Raw genomic sequence first — 12,690 nt, 5'->3', positions numbered from 1 at the left:
GAGTCAAAATGGAAGGATTCAAGGGAACTTCGAGATGCACCTTCAAGGTACAGTTGAGGACTTTGCCGGATGTTCTTTGTTCGTACCATTTCTTGAGTTTTTACTACACGCACGATGTGGTTGTGGCAGTCATGTGTGTAATGACATCACACGATTCTATAAGCATGCTTTAAAATGGCGAACAACTGCAATTACTCGATAAATGTAGCGACAATTAATGTCAGGGGCTTGTCAACGAGGCGAAGGCAATATCAGCTTAGCCGCCTATGCATGGAAAAAGAGCTTGACTTAATTGCGGTACAAAAGACAAAGGTGGAAAAGCAAGAGCAGACCGATCGTATGGTGTCGCCTTTTAAAACAAATTACAACATCTGTGTATGTCATGCCGTCGGAAAATCTGCTGGCTGTGTTGTGTTGATACGTAAAAGTGTTGGAATTATAGAGGAAATGATTACTCTGTCTGAAACGGGACGCCTTATCGTCTTGGATTTTTCGCTAGCTGTAAAAGGGTGGCGCTTGATTTGTGTCTATGCTCCCAACAGTGTACGTGAGCGATGTTATTTTTTTGAACACCTTAAGCAATATATGCAATGTGACAGGTACGTTATTTAGCTTGGAGATTTTAACTGTGTTTGTTGTGCCGAAGATCGGTCTAAACTGGTATATACAAGGGACCGAAGCGCTGAATTGCTCCTATCCTTAGTGGCTGACTATAACATGGAAGATCTAGGTCGCACGATAACGATCGGTGGGCGGCCACAATTCACGCACACCCAGCGAAATAGTCAAGCAAGGCTGCAATAGTTATACGGTTATACCTGTTTCATTCTCCGATCATTGCCTTGTGAGTTTCACCATTGGCAATAAGCCAAAGCAGCAGCGATTCAACTGGAACCTGTGGAAGTTCAACGCTAAACTACTCGATTATGAAGCTTTTGTTAACGGAGTCAAGGAAAAACTGGGGTGGCTAATGAATAATGAGCCAGAAAATTACGGATTTGCCTGGGAAGAATTTAAAACTGAACTCAAAATGGCTGCGATTGAAAAAGGGAGCATCAAGCGTCGAAATGAAATGAAGAAAGAAAAAGAACTTCAATGCCAGCTGGAATTTTTGGTAAACACAGTGAGTTTCGAACCGGAAAAAGTGGCAGCCGAAATAAGAAGAACCAAAAGTGAACTAGAGGTTATAGACAACGAAAAATACAGGGCAGCTCTGATTCGAGCGCGGAGTGAACGCTTATGGCTTGGGGAAGCACCAAATAAACGATCTCTAAGCGACGAGAAAAGGCATGCATCAAAAAACGAAATCAGACAGATCCGCTATCAAAACGAGGGGACGGGTGAACAAAAATTGTAGATCAAGCTTTCGTGGATTATTGTAGCGAGTTATTTAGCAACGTTACCCGAGTCAGTGACGATTTCATGACGGAGTTTATGTCCGATATGCCAAAGATAGAAGATGACGACAAAGAACGCCTGGAGGAAGCGATAAGCGTGCGCGAAATTGAGACTGCTATTGAGGAAATGCCTGCAGGCAAGTCACCGAGACCAGACGGACCTGGAGCCGCATTTTACAAGGCTTTCGCCAATGAGCTGGCATATATATATACTGCACCGCGTGTTCAATGAGGCCTATAATAAAAGTCAGGTGCCACCGTCCTTTAGAGCAGCCCATATCGTTCTGATCCCAAAAACGGATGACCGTGACAAGCTACTGTCAGTAACATCGTACAGGCCTATCAGCCTTACAAATACTGATTACAAAGTATTCATGAAGGTAGTGGCGAAGAGGGTGCAAAGCGTGATTAAACAGCTTGTCGGGCCGCATCAGACGTGCCGTATCAAAGGGCGAACAATCCTTACCAATACGCACATTGCCAGAAATGTGTTAGAGTGCTGCGATGACATGGAAGGTCAAATTGCTATGCTGCAATTCGACCTGGCGAAAGCATTTGATAGGGTTTCACATGAGAATCTGTTCAGCATATTAAGGCATGTGAATGTTGGCAGCACCATTTTAGATGGCGTAATGATGGCCTGCAAATATTGTTCAGCACAGCTCATAATAAATAAATCTCTTACAGAGAGAGTGCCTATACGATCTTCTGTAAGACAAGGATGCCCACTGTCACCCCTATTGTTTGCTATTTATGTTGAACCTTTTTGTTTAGCAGTGATTCGTCAAACAGCCATAATAGGTTTTAAGATACACTCTACAGAGGTAAAATTACTGGCGTACGCTGACGACATAGAAGTATTCTGTCAAGATCGCCAGAGCGTGTTAGGGGCCGTCAATCTTGCTAAGAAGTTCTGTAAGCTCACTGGTTCAGAGTTAAACTGGGAAAAAAGTGTTGGTATATGGCATGGCAACTGGGACATTAAGCTAGATAGGTTTGCATGTATGAATTGGATAACCACACCAACGACGTATCTTGGTGTACCACTCGAGCACTATCAGAATCACGCAGAGTACTGGAGTGAGGCAACGGATAGAATGAGGGAGAAGATGGGAAATTGGCAGGGTCGTGGCCTTTCAATGTTTGCGCGTGCTACTGTGTGCAATTTGTTTTTGATAGCTAAAGAATGGTACGTGCTGCAGGTGCTGTGTATGAGCCGTGCCAATGTACAGAAAATGCACCGAGTTTTTGCTGTATTTAAAAGGGGCTCAACTTGGGAGAGAGTCAGCCGCACTAATCTTTTCCGCTCAGTCCGCGATGGAGGCCTGGGCCTATCTCATTTGTTTATTAGGCAGATTGTGTCACGTTTCTTTTTTCTGCGGGATCAAAGGGACAGTTTTTTGCGCACAGTTATGCAAGTTCGACTCGCGAGAGCGCTGCCTGGATTCATTGTTACAACCAGTGATATAAGGTGCCGTCGCGTGACTGGCTACTTTCATGAAGTTGTGGTTTTTTCCGTATGCTGCATGCTCGGTTCTCATTGAATTACCTGTGTTCTGTTACAAAAAAGAAATTGTATGCTGACTTGCTGGAAAACCTACTACCAGCTCCATTGTACAGAGTAATTTACTGTGAAGGCCCAGGAAGGGATGTGTTGAAGAGGGTCAAAAGAATGCCACTTAGACCTCACATTAAATCCTTCTTTTTTAAGTTACACACGAACACCCTCCCCGTAAAAGCATGGCTACACCAGAACGGCATATTCGTTCCATGGACAATTAATTGTCTATTGTGCAAAAAAGCGGAAACAATTGAACACGTTTTCATCGAGTGCTGGGACCCTATCTTCCATTGGGACATATTGCAACGAACTCTAAAGAAACAGCTGCCCATTACACCCTACGGCATCCGGTTTCTCCCAGTGAAAAGTGATGAAATTCCCTATGACATGCTTATGCTCCTAGGCCTTCACAGTCTGTGGCAAACAAGAATGGCAGTGCGTCACGCAGATCCAAATGTTCTCTCTGTACACTAAAATTTCATTCAGAGTATGGTATACATGAGAGAAGTGTATCAGGCATTACCCGAACCTCCTGAGTGGATCGATGTATTTGATGAGTTAGTGTGCCTGAAGAAATTTTAATTTGTCTCGCCAGCTGAAGACAGGTTGGCGTGTTTTATCTCTTGTAAACTGTGCATTGTCCGGCAATAAAGAAAAACAAAAAACAGCGCCCCCGTCTGGTATGATTCTCGCTTTGGGTGCGAGAGGTCCCGGGTTCAAATCCCGGACGGGCCCTCTTTTATGCCGCTTTCTTTTTGCCGTAAAGATGGCCTCAGTATCTCTGGCTTAGGACATTTTCTACGTTTAATAGTATGTCTCAAAAAACGTTTCTTTCCCTCCTACACATTAGTGAACCGCATTATTTCACCAATTAGTTACCGAAAATATAAACGCGTAGAACTGGACGCTGCGGGGTGTACAGAATTCGCTTCAGATCGTTAATCTCTCTCTATTGGGCGGTTAAGAGCGGAAAACAGCGCCTCCGACCGGCCCGTTGGTCTAGGGGTATGATTCTCGCTTTGGGTGCGAGAGGTCCCGGGTTCAAATCCCGGACGGGCCCTCTTTTATGCCGCTTTCTTTTTTCCGTAAAGGTTTATATCTTCCATACGCTATGCTTAACGTTGCGGGTTCGGCTACCCTCGAACCAGCTGCCGCACTAGATGGCCTCAGTATCTCTGGCTTAGGAGATTTTCTACGTTCAATCATCATCATCATCAGCCTGATTATACCCACTGCAGGGCGAAGGCCTCTCCACATTTCTCCACTTAACACGGTTCTGTGCTAGCTGCATACACTTGACCCCTGCGAACTTAATCTCATCCGCCCACATAACTTTCTGCCGCCCCCTGCTACGCTTTCCTTCCCTTGGAATCCAGTTTGTTACCCTAAGCGACCATCGGTTATCCTCTCTTCGCACTACATGTCCTGCCCATGTCCATTTCTTCTTCTTAATTTCCACTAGAATGTCGGTAACTGGAGTTATTTCTCTGACCCACTCAGCACGCTTTCTATCTCCTAATGTTACCCCTATCATTTTTCGTTCCATAGCCCTCTGGGTTGTCCTCAACTTAAGTAGAACTCTGTTGGTTAGCCTCCACGTATCAGCCCCATAGGTGAGTACAGGCAAGATGCAACTGTTGTATACTTTCCTCTTGAGCGATACCGGTAAGCTGCTAGCAATAATCTGCGAGTGCTTTGCAAATGCGCTCCATCCCAATCTTATTCTTCTTGTTATTTCTTTTGCATGGTCCGGATGGTCCGGACGTTCAGCAGTATGTCTCAAAAAAACGTTTTTTTTCCTTCCTACATTGTAGTGAACAGCATTACTTAAAAAATTAGTTACCTAAAATATAAACGCGTAGAACAGGACGCTGCGCGGTGCACAGAATTCACTTCAGATCGTTAATCTCTCTCTATTGGGCGGTTAAGTGCGGAAAACAAGAGATCCTCCGACCAGCCCGTTGGTCTAGGGGTATGATTCTCGCTTTGGGTGCGAGAGGTCTCGGGTTCAAATCCCGGACGGGCCCTCTTTTATGCCGCTTTCTTTTTTCCGTAAAGGTTTATATCTTCCAATGCTATGCCTAACGTTGCGGGTTTGGCTACCCTCGAACCAGCTGCCGCACTAGATGGCCTCAGTATCTCTGGTTTAGGACATTTTCTACGTTTAATAGTATGTCTCAAAAAACGTTTTTTTTTCCTCCTACACATTAGTGAACCGCATTATTCCACCAATTAGTTACCTAAAATATAAACGCGTAGAACTGCACGCTGCGCGGTGCACAGAATTCGCTTCAGATCGTTAATGTCTTTCTATTGGGCGGTTAAGTGCAGAAAACAACTGCGCGCCCGTCTGGCCCGTTGGAGGAAGAAGGGCGTTCTCGGTGGCTGAGCCTGAAAATGTTGCTTGCTGGAAACAGCGCATCGGCCGTTCGCCGAGGTCTTTCGACTCCTCAGGACACTACTGAAACGTACAAAGTTGTCCTTCCACGCCTGCCCACCGGTAATGTTGTCCTTAATACCGTTTTCCTGCATGCCGACCTTAAGGGTCGCCCGTACCGAGCACCTGACTTTCGAGACGCACTTGCACAGATTTTGGACCTCCGGGAAATTTTGTGCATTGGTCAATACCAAATGAGCCACGTGTGGATGGTTACCTGCGAGAGTAGTTCTTCAAAGCAGAAGCTAATTAACAGAGCAGAGTTCCCTGTGAAAGGACTTCGGTGCATGGTGTTCGACCCGGATACAAAGAATGTCAAGGTTAAGCTCCTTTGGCTTCCCCGCTATATGAAGCACCGAAGGATTGTGGAAGCTTTCGAGCCTTATGGAACGATTCAATCTGTGGAGCGTGAAAACTGGCGGTGCCCAGGGATGGAGCACATGGAAACGGCGAACCGTGAAATCTCCCTCACGCTCAAGGACGGAGTGTCAGCAAGTACAATTCCTCACACTCTTAATGTTTATGGGGTGCAGGCATTAGTGCTTATCCCAGGGAGACCTCCACTGTGTCTTCGATGCAGCCGGGTAGGTCATGTACGGCGTCAGTGCCGAACGCCTCGATGTACCCAGTGCCGGCGCTTTTCCCATACTGTGGAGAACTGTGTATTAAATTATGCCAACAGACTGCGTCAAGGCCAGTGGTCACGAGAAGATGACGTGGCGTCCGAACATATCATGGATGTGTCAGAGGTTGTTGATGTAACTGGTGAGTTAGGTCGTGAACCTCAAATTGATGGGGACCAGAAGCCTTCTGCACCTCACATCAACTCAGAAGAAACTGCAGTGACTGGCCATCAAGAACCAGCGTCTCCAGAGCCAAAACCGCCGGACCCCTGCCAGCCTGTGAGTGCCACTCAGAGTGCGGCGCTTGCTGCCCAAGAACCACCTGTCATTGAAGGACGTCTGGATATGCCTCCTGTGGAGTCAATGGAGAAGATACTGCCAGTGGATGCTCGCCTATCCTCCTTCGTCATTGATTATCCTTCGTCGTTGGAGGGTAACAGTGAGCCGTATGTGGCGCCGATCTCTGGTGCGTCCGGTTCTCTGTCGGCTGTCAGTGTGGCAGCGAGCGATGTGCTCCAATCAGGTTCGTGGGCCGAAGCTTTGAGTGTCTTAGAAGAGGACATGGACAACACAGTGCCTTTGAAGCGTCCCGCAGATGACGAGGTTTGTATCGATGGTGCTGGCCAGAAGGCACACTGTGTAGAGGCCACAGGAAGGGTGACTTTAAAGAGGAGGGCGATGTCTGCCCGAAAGGCCGCCAATTTGCAGGCGGGCCACCCCATTCCAGGGGATGATGTTTAAAAGGACTAGTACCAAAAATGGCTAGCGTCGCAGCATATCAAGTCGCTACCCTTAACGTCAGGGGTATGCGTAACCGTCGGAGACAGCAGCAGTTAAGACATCTGTTAAAGAAATGGAGTGTGTCTGTAGCAGCAATTCAGGAAACAAAGTTGTCCTCCGATGAAGAGACGGAAGCTGCTCTTGAGCCGTTTTTGCCGGAATATAACATTATTGTTAGCCACGCTAGAGGCTTGTCCGGAGGGTGTATGCTATTCCTGGCCAAACCACTAGAGATGACAGCCATGTCTTATTGCATAGATGGCGAGGGACGACTTATATGCTGTGACCTCACAATCTCAGTTTTGCAGTGGCGAATTATTTGTGTTTACGCCCCTGTAAAACAGCGAGACAGAAGGCATTTTTTTCTTTCATTAGTTAATCATTTCTGCACAGATCGCAAAATTATGTTGTGTGGTGATTTTAATTGTGTTTGTAGGGATGAGGACCGATCAGCATTATATAAGAGATATGACCCTAGTGCTGTATTACTTAACGATTTGGCTTGTGAATATAACCTTGTGGATGTGGGGCAGGAAAAAGGCGACAGTATTCATTTCACTCATTTTCAGTTCTCCTCTAATGCCCGCCTTGACAGAATTTATGTTTCTGCAGACATGTTAGCAAATTTTTTTGGTTACTGGGTGCGGCCCATCTTCTTCGGTGACCATTGTATGGTGTCTCTTCAGGTAGGGAGGTACAGTCGGCAGATACTTCACCCTCGGTGGGAACTGTGGAAAATGAATAACTGTCTGCTCTCAGAAGAAATCTTTAAGCGTGCTGTACCTACTTGTTTGAAAGACATATGGTCACGCCGTGATCTGTCAGTTTTTCAAAAATGGTACTTGCTTAAACAGGAAACCAAAAACTTAGCAATTGAAGCCTCTGCAAGAATCGCGTTCCAAAAGAGACACCACCTTCGTGAGCTTGGGCGCACTCTAACTGAGCTACATGAGCTAGAGAGGGTTAGCCCGGGTGCCTATGTTGAAGAAATTAATAACGTAAAGGCAGAGCTTCAACAATTTGCGACGGAAAGATACAAGGGGGCCCTAATAAGATCTAGGACTCGAAGGTTTCTTTACCAGCAACCTTCACGTCGGGCCCTCAGTGATGAAAGAGAGAATGCTCTTACGAAGGAAATATCGGAAAATCATTATGGTGATTGCACATATAGTGATGCTCCTAGTATTCTTGCTGCTTTCTATGACTATTATCGAAAGCTGTTCGGCATTTGTAAAGATCCAAATCAGGGTTTCGATTATAATTCCATACTTGAGAACTTTCCTCGACTAGACGATGAGAAGTGTGCTGTAGTAGAGGGACCCATCGCTTTGGAAGAAATTAAATCAGCCATTTCAGACCTTCAGAACCAGAAATCTCCTGGCCCAGATGGTATTACTAGTGAATTTTATAAAACATTTTCGCCTTGCCTAACGCCTGTTTTGATGGAAGTATTCCAAGCGTCTTATGATGTGGGTTTCCTGCCTCCCACTTTCTATTCAGGCCACACAATATTAATTCCCAAAAGCAAAGATACTAATCGGTTGAAAACTGTTGAAGGATATTGTCCAATTTCACTCTGTAATGTTGATTACAAAATTTTTGCCAAGGTCCTTTGTTCTCGTTTGCAGCTGGTGATCAAGGACTTGATATGTTCGCATCAGGTATGTGGTATCAGAGGGTGCAGTATTCAAACACACATCCATACTGCACGTTCAGTAATCGAGACAGTATCAGATGAGACAGGCCAAGTAGCTCTGATTCAAATTGACCTGGCAAAGGCGTTTCATAAAGTTCGGCACAATTTCTTGTTCGCGGTCTTGGAGAATGCAAACATTGGTGACGTTTTGCTCAAAGGCATAAGGCTGTGCTATATGAACTCGTATACAAGACTAATTGTTAATCAGGAGCTAACGAAACCAATACCACTGGAATCATCTGTTCGTCAAGGATGTCCACTGTCTCCACTGTTATTTAGCTTATATCTGGAACACCTCTGTATCAGCATAATTAACAGTGCAGCCATCCGTGGTTTCTCTCTGGCTCAATGTGAAGTTAAGATTTTAGCTTACGCGGACGATATCGCCCTCTTTTGTTCTGACAAAAAGAGTGTACTTGAGGCTTTACACTTGACTGAACAGTTCTGCGATGTATCAGGCGCGGCCCTTAATTTGGATAAATCCGAAGGTTTTTGGTTGGGACACTGGGGCACTAGACCAAGCCAGTTTCGAGGCATATGTTGGGACTGTAGTCCTCCTCAGTACCTAGGGGTTCCGCTGCACCAAGTTCGTAACAGCGCAGCCTACTGGGATTCACAAGTCGTACCTATGCGGCGACAAACGGAGACTTGGATCGGTAGGGAACTCTCAGTGTTTGCTAGGGCACAGGTCTGTAACATATTTTTGTTTGCAAAGCTTGCGTATGTCCTTCAAGTCCTGCATTGTGCGAGGAGGAAAGTACAAGTTATACACAGAATATTTGCAACATTTGTGTGGCGCTCTCAATGGGAGCGTATGCGGCGTGACTTGTTTCTTCCCTTAGATTCTGGTGGAGTGGGCCTTGTTCACTTGTTTGTGCATCAACTTGTTTCCCGTTTTTTCTTTTTCAAATCGGCAAACCATCCGTTTCTTGTAACTGTGCTCATTAGGCGTCTTAGTTCACATTTGCCTTACTTATTCGCACCAACTGGGCAGGCTCCTGAGGGGCGTTTATGGGGATTCCTTAAGGAGGTTGCTGACGCTTTCAATTTTCTCACTGTGCATTTCTCTGTAGATTACCTGTATAGCCTCTCGAAAATGCAGATGACCCAGGCTCTCACTGAGTCTTTGTTCCCTACACCGTTGTATCGGCAGCCTTATCTGGCGTTTTTGGACACCACTGTTCTAAAGCGTGTTAGGCAAATGTGCATTCAGGCAGCTGCAAAAACGTTCTTTTTCAAATTGCATACAGCGACGTTGCCTGCCAAGACATTTCTTCACAATAATGAGATGTTTGTGCCCTGGTCGGTAAATTGTCGTCTCTGTAACGTGCCTGAGACAATTGATCATTGTTTTATTCTGTGCCGTGATGCTATGTTCTTTTGGGACATACTACAAAGAACTCTTAAAAAGGACATTGAAATTACGCCTTATACAATTAGATTTTTGCCTCCTGACAAAAACTCTGTCGTGCCTTACGATCTATTTGTGTTGATGGGACTGTTCAGCCTTTGGAAAAGCCGCATGATCGACAGGCATGCAGAGCCACCAAGATCGTCCAAATCCGTTTTTCGGGAGCAGTGTGCTTTGGAGAGAAGTGTATATGCTGCACGTGAAGAACCTCCAAACTGGATGCCGTATCTAGACGCATGTGTATGTCTCCCAGACTTTTGATGTTCTGATGATTGTGCATTGTCGGGCTAAGGATATGACGGGCTCGTATTAAGCAGCCCGGTAACTTTAGACATGGACATGTTTAAGTAAGTGTAGTTGTTCCTTTTTACGGAAGTTTTTCCATGCAATAAAGAAAAAAAATGGCCCGTTGGTCTAGGGGTATGATTCTCGCTTTGGGTGCGAGAGGTCCCGGGTTCAAATCCCGGACGGGCCCTCTTTTATGCTGCTTTTTGCCGTAAAGGTTTATATCTTCCATACGCTATGCCTAACGTTGCGGGTTTGGCTACCCTCGAACCAGCTGCCGCACTAGATGGCCTCAGTATCTCTGGCTTAGGACATTTTCTACGTTTAATAGTATGTCTCAAAAAACGTTTTTTTTTCCTCCTACACATTAGTGAACCGCATTATTTCACCATTTAGTTACCTAAAATATAAACGCGTAGAACTGCACGCTGCGGGGTGTACAGAATTCGCTTCAGATCGTTATTCTCTCTCTATTGGGCGGTTAAGAGCGGAAAACAACAGCGTCTCCATCTGGCCCGTTGGTCTAGGGGTATGATTCTCGCTTTGGGTGCGAGAGGTCCCGGGTTCAAATCCCGGACGGGCCCTCTTTTATGCCGCTTTCTTTTTTCCGTAAAGGTTTATATCTTCCATACGCTATGCCTAACGTTGCGGGTTTGGCTGCCCTCGAACCAGCTGCCGCACTAGATGGCCTCAGTATCTCTGGTTTAGGACATTTTCTACGTTCAATCATCATCAGCCTGATTATACCCACTGCCGGGTGTCACCCGTTAATAATTATGGGGGTATTATTAACGATGCGCCCTTAACGGTGCGCACACTCCCAAACACCCTTAGAGTGATTGGGGGTAGCTGTTCCGGTCGCAAAGGAGATGCCCTCGACCTGCGTGGCAAGCTCTGCCGGAATTCAACTACCTTGTAGTGACAGAAGGGGGTGGTCGTTTGGTGCCCAGCGGTCGCCGGTTCAAACCAGAGTAAGGATCGGAGTCAGAAGTAACAAACAAAACAATTTATGTAGAGCAAGAGACGATACAATGAATACACAAGATCACGTGAAATACAACAGACGAGAGGTTCACAGAATACAAACGCTAAGCATGCAACTACAGAATGATTCAATAACACAGGCATTACAACAGATCAAACACGAGAGAGTTACATAAACAAACACCAAATTGTTCACCGGGCACTGTTGCAGTCCGACGCCTCAAGAGTCACGATGTGGCCGCCATACGAGACGAGCGCCGCTCCCTTGAAAGTCCGTGGGCTTGCCAGCAGCGAGTGATCCCCGGGAGTCCAGCCGAAGCACAGGCGAGCACGTCGCAAAACACTGACGAACTTACTGACTGACTGACTGACTCATCAAGCGGCGCGGTCTCTTTAAATAGGGCGCGCCGCGTCTGTTTGTTAGCACGCGTTAAACCTAGCGCGCACACGCACTTAGCTTCGCTGGTTATAGCGCTCTCTCTTCCTCCCGTCGAGCCGCGCGTCGCCATTGGCCAGGTCCCATAGAAGATGCTGGAATTTTCCGGCTGATTCCAGTCCGATCAACCACCGTCCTCCCCGGGCAATGGGAAAAAGGGTGACGGCAACGCGTACAAAGCTACGCGCTCTCCCGCGCGGGGAAGGGGGCTTTTCTCTCCATGCCTTCCACGCGACGCCGTGCGGGCCTCGCGCCGTACCGGCTTGATGAAAATGGGCGCCGATTTCGTGACACCGGGCGAAGGCCTCTCCCACATTTCTCCACTTAACCCGGTTCTGTGCTAGCTGCATACACTTGACCCCTGCGAACTTCTTAATCTCATCCGCCCACCTAACTTTCTGCCGCCCCCTGCTACGCTTTCCTTCCCTTGGAATCCAGTTTGTTACCCTAAGCGACCATCGGTTATCCTCTCTTCGCACTACATGTCCTGCCCATTTCCATTTCTTCTTCTTAATTTCCACTAGAATGTCGGTAACTTGAGCTATTTCTCTGACCCACTCTGCACGCTTTCTATCTCTTAATGTTACCCCTACCATTTTTCATTCCATAGCCCTCTGGGTTGTCCTCAACTTAAGTAGAACTATCTTGGTTAGCCTCCACGTTTCAGCCCCATAGGGGAGTACAGGCAAGATGCAACTGTTGTATACTTTCCTCTTGAGCGATGCCGGTAAGCTGCTAGTCATAATCTGCGAGTGCTTGCCAAATGCGCTCCATCCCAATCTTATTCTTCTTGTTATTTCTTTCTCATGGTCCGGATGGTCCGGACGTTCAGTAGTATGACTCAAAAAACGTTTTTTTTTCCTCCTACACTGTAGTGAACAGCATTATTTAAGCTATTTCTCTGACCCACTCTGCACGCTTTCTATCTCTTAATGTTACCCCTACCATTTTTCATTCCATAGCCCTCTGGGTTGTCCTCAACTTAAGTAGAACTATCTTGGTTAGCCTCCACGTTTCAGCCCCATAGGGGAGTACAGGCAAGATGCAACTGTTGTATACTTTCCTCTTGAGCGATGCCGG

At 46.5% G+C, this 12,690-nt stretch overlaps 4 non-coding genes and 1 pseudogene across 4 annotated transcripts; all 5 read left to right on the top strand.

Annotated features, from left to right (window-relative positions):
- The first annotated feature begins 1,966 nt into the window (after positions 1-1,966).
- Positions 1,967-12,502, top strand: LOC146184649 (uncharacterized; annotated as a pseudogene).
- On the top strand, positions 3,947-4,018 carry TRNAP-UGG (transfer RNA proline (anticodon UGG)). The gene has a single exon. It is a non-coding gene; the product is annotated as a tRNA-Pro (tRNA).
- Positions 4,914-4,985, top strand: TRNAP-UGG (transfer RNA proline (anticodon UGG)). Its single transcript has one exon. It is a non-coding gene; the product is annotated as a tRNA-Pro (tRNA).
- Positions 10,309-10,380, top strand: TRNAP-UGG (transfer RNA proline (anticodon UGG)). The gene has a single exon. It is a non-coding gene; the product is annotated as a tRNA-Pro (tRNA).
- TRNAP-UGG (transfer RNA proline (anticodon UGG)) lies at positions 10,703-10,774 on the top strand. Its single transcript has one exon. It is a non-coding gene; the product is annotated as a tRNA-Pro (tRNA).
- Positions 12,503-12,690: the final 188 nt, after the last annotated feature.

Source organism: Amblyomma maculatum, chromosome 7, assembly GCF_055883805.1.
Source record: "Amblyomma maculatum isolate TAMU_Amacu chromosome 7, ASM5588380v1, whole genome shotgun sequence".
NCBI lineage: Eukaryota > Metazoa > Arthropoda > Arachnida > Ixodida > Ixodidae > Amblyomma > Amblyomma maculatum.
Note: the sequence above shows the minus strand (reverse complement) of the source record. Positions and strands in the feature narration are given on the sequence as shown.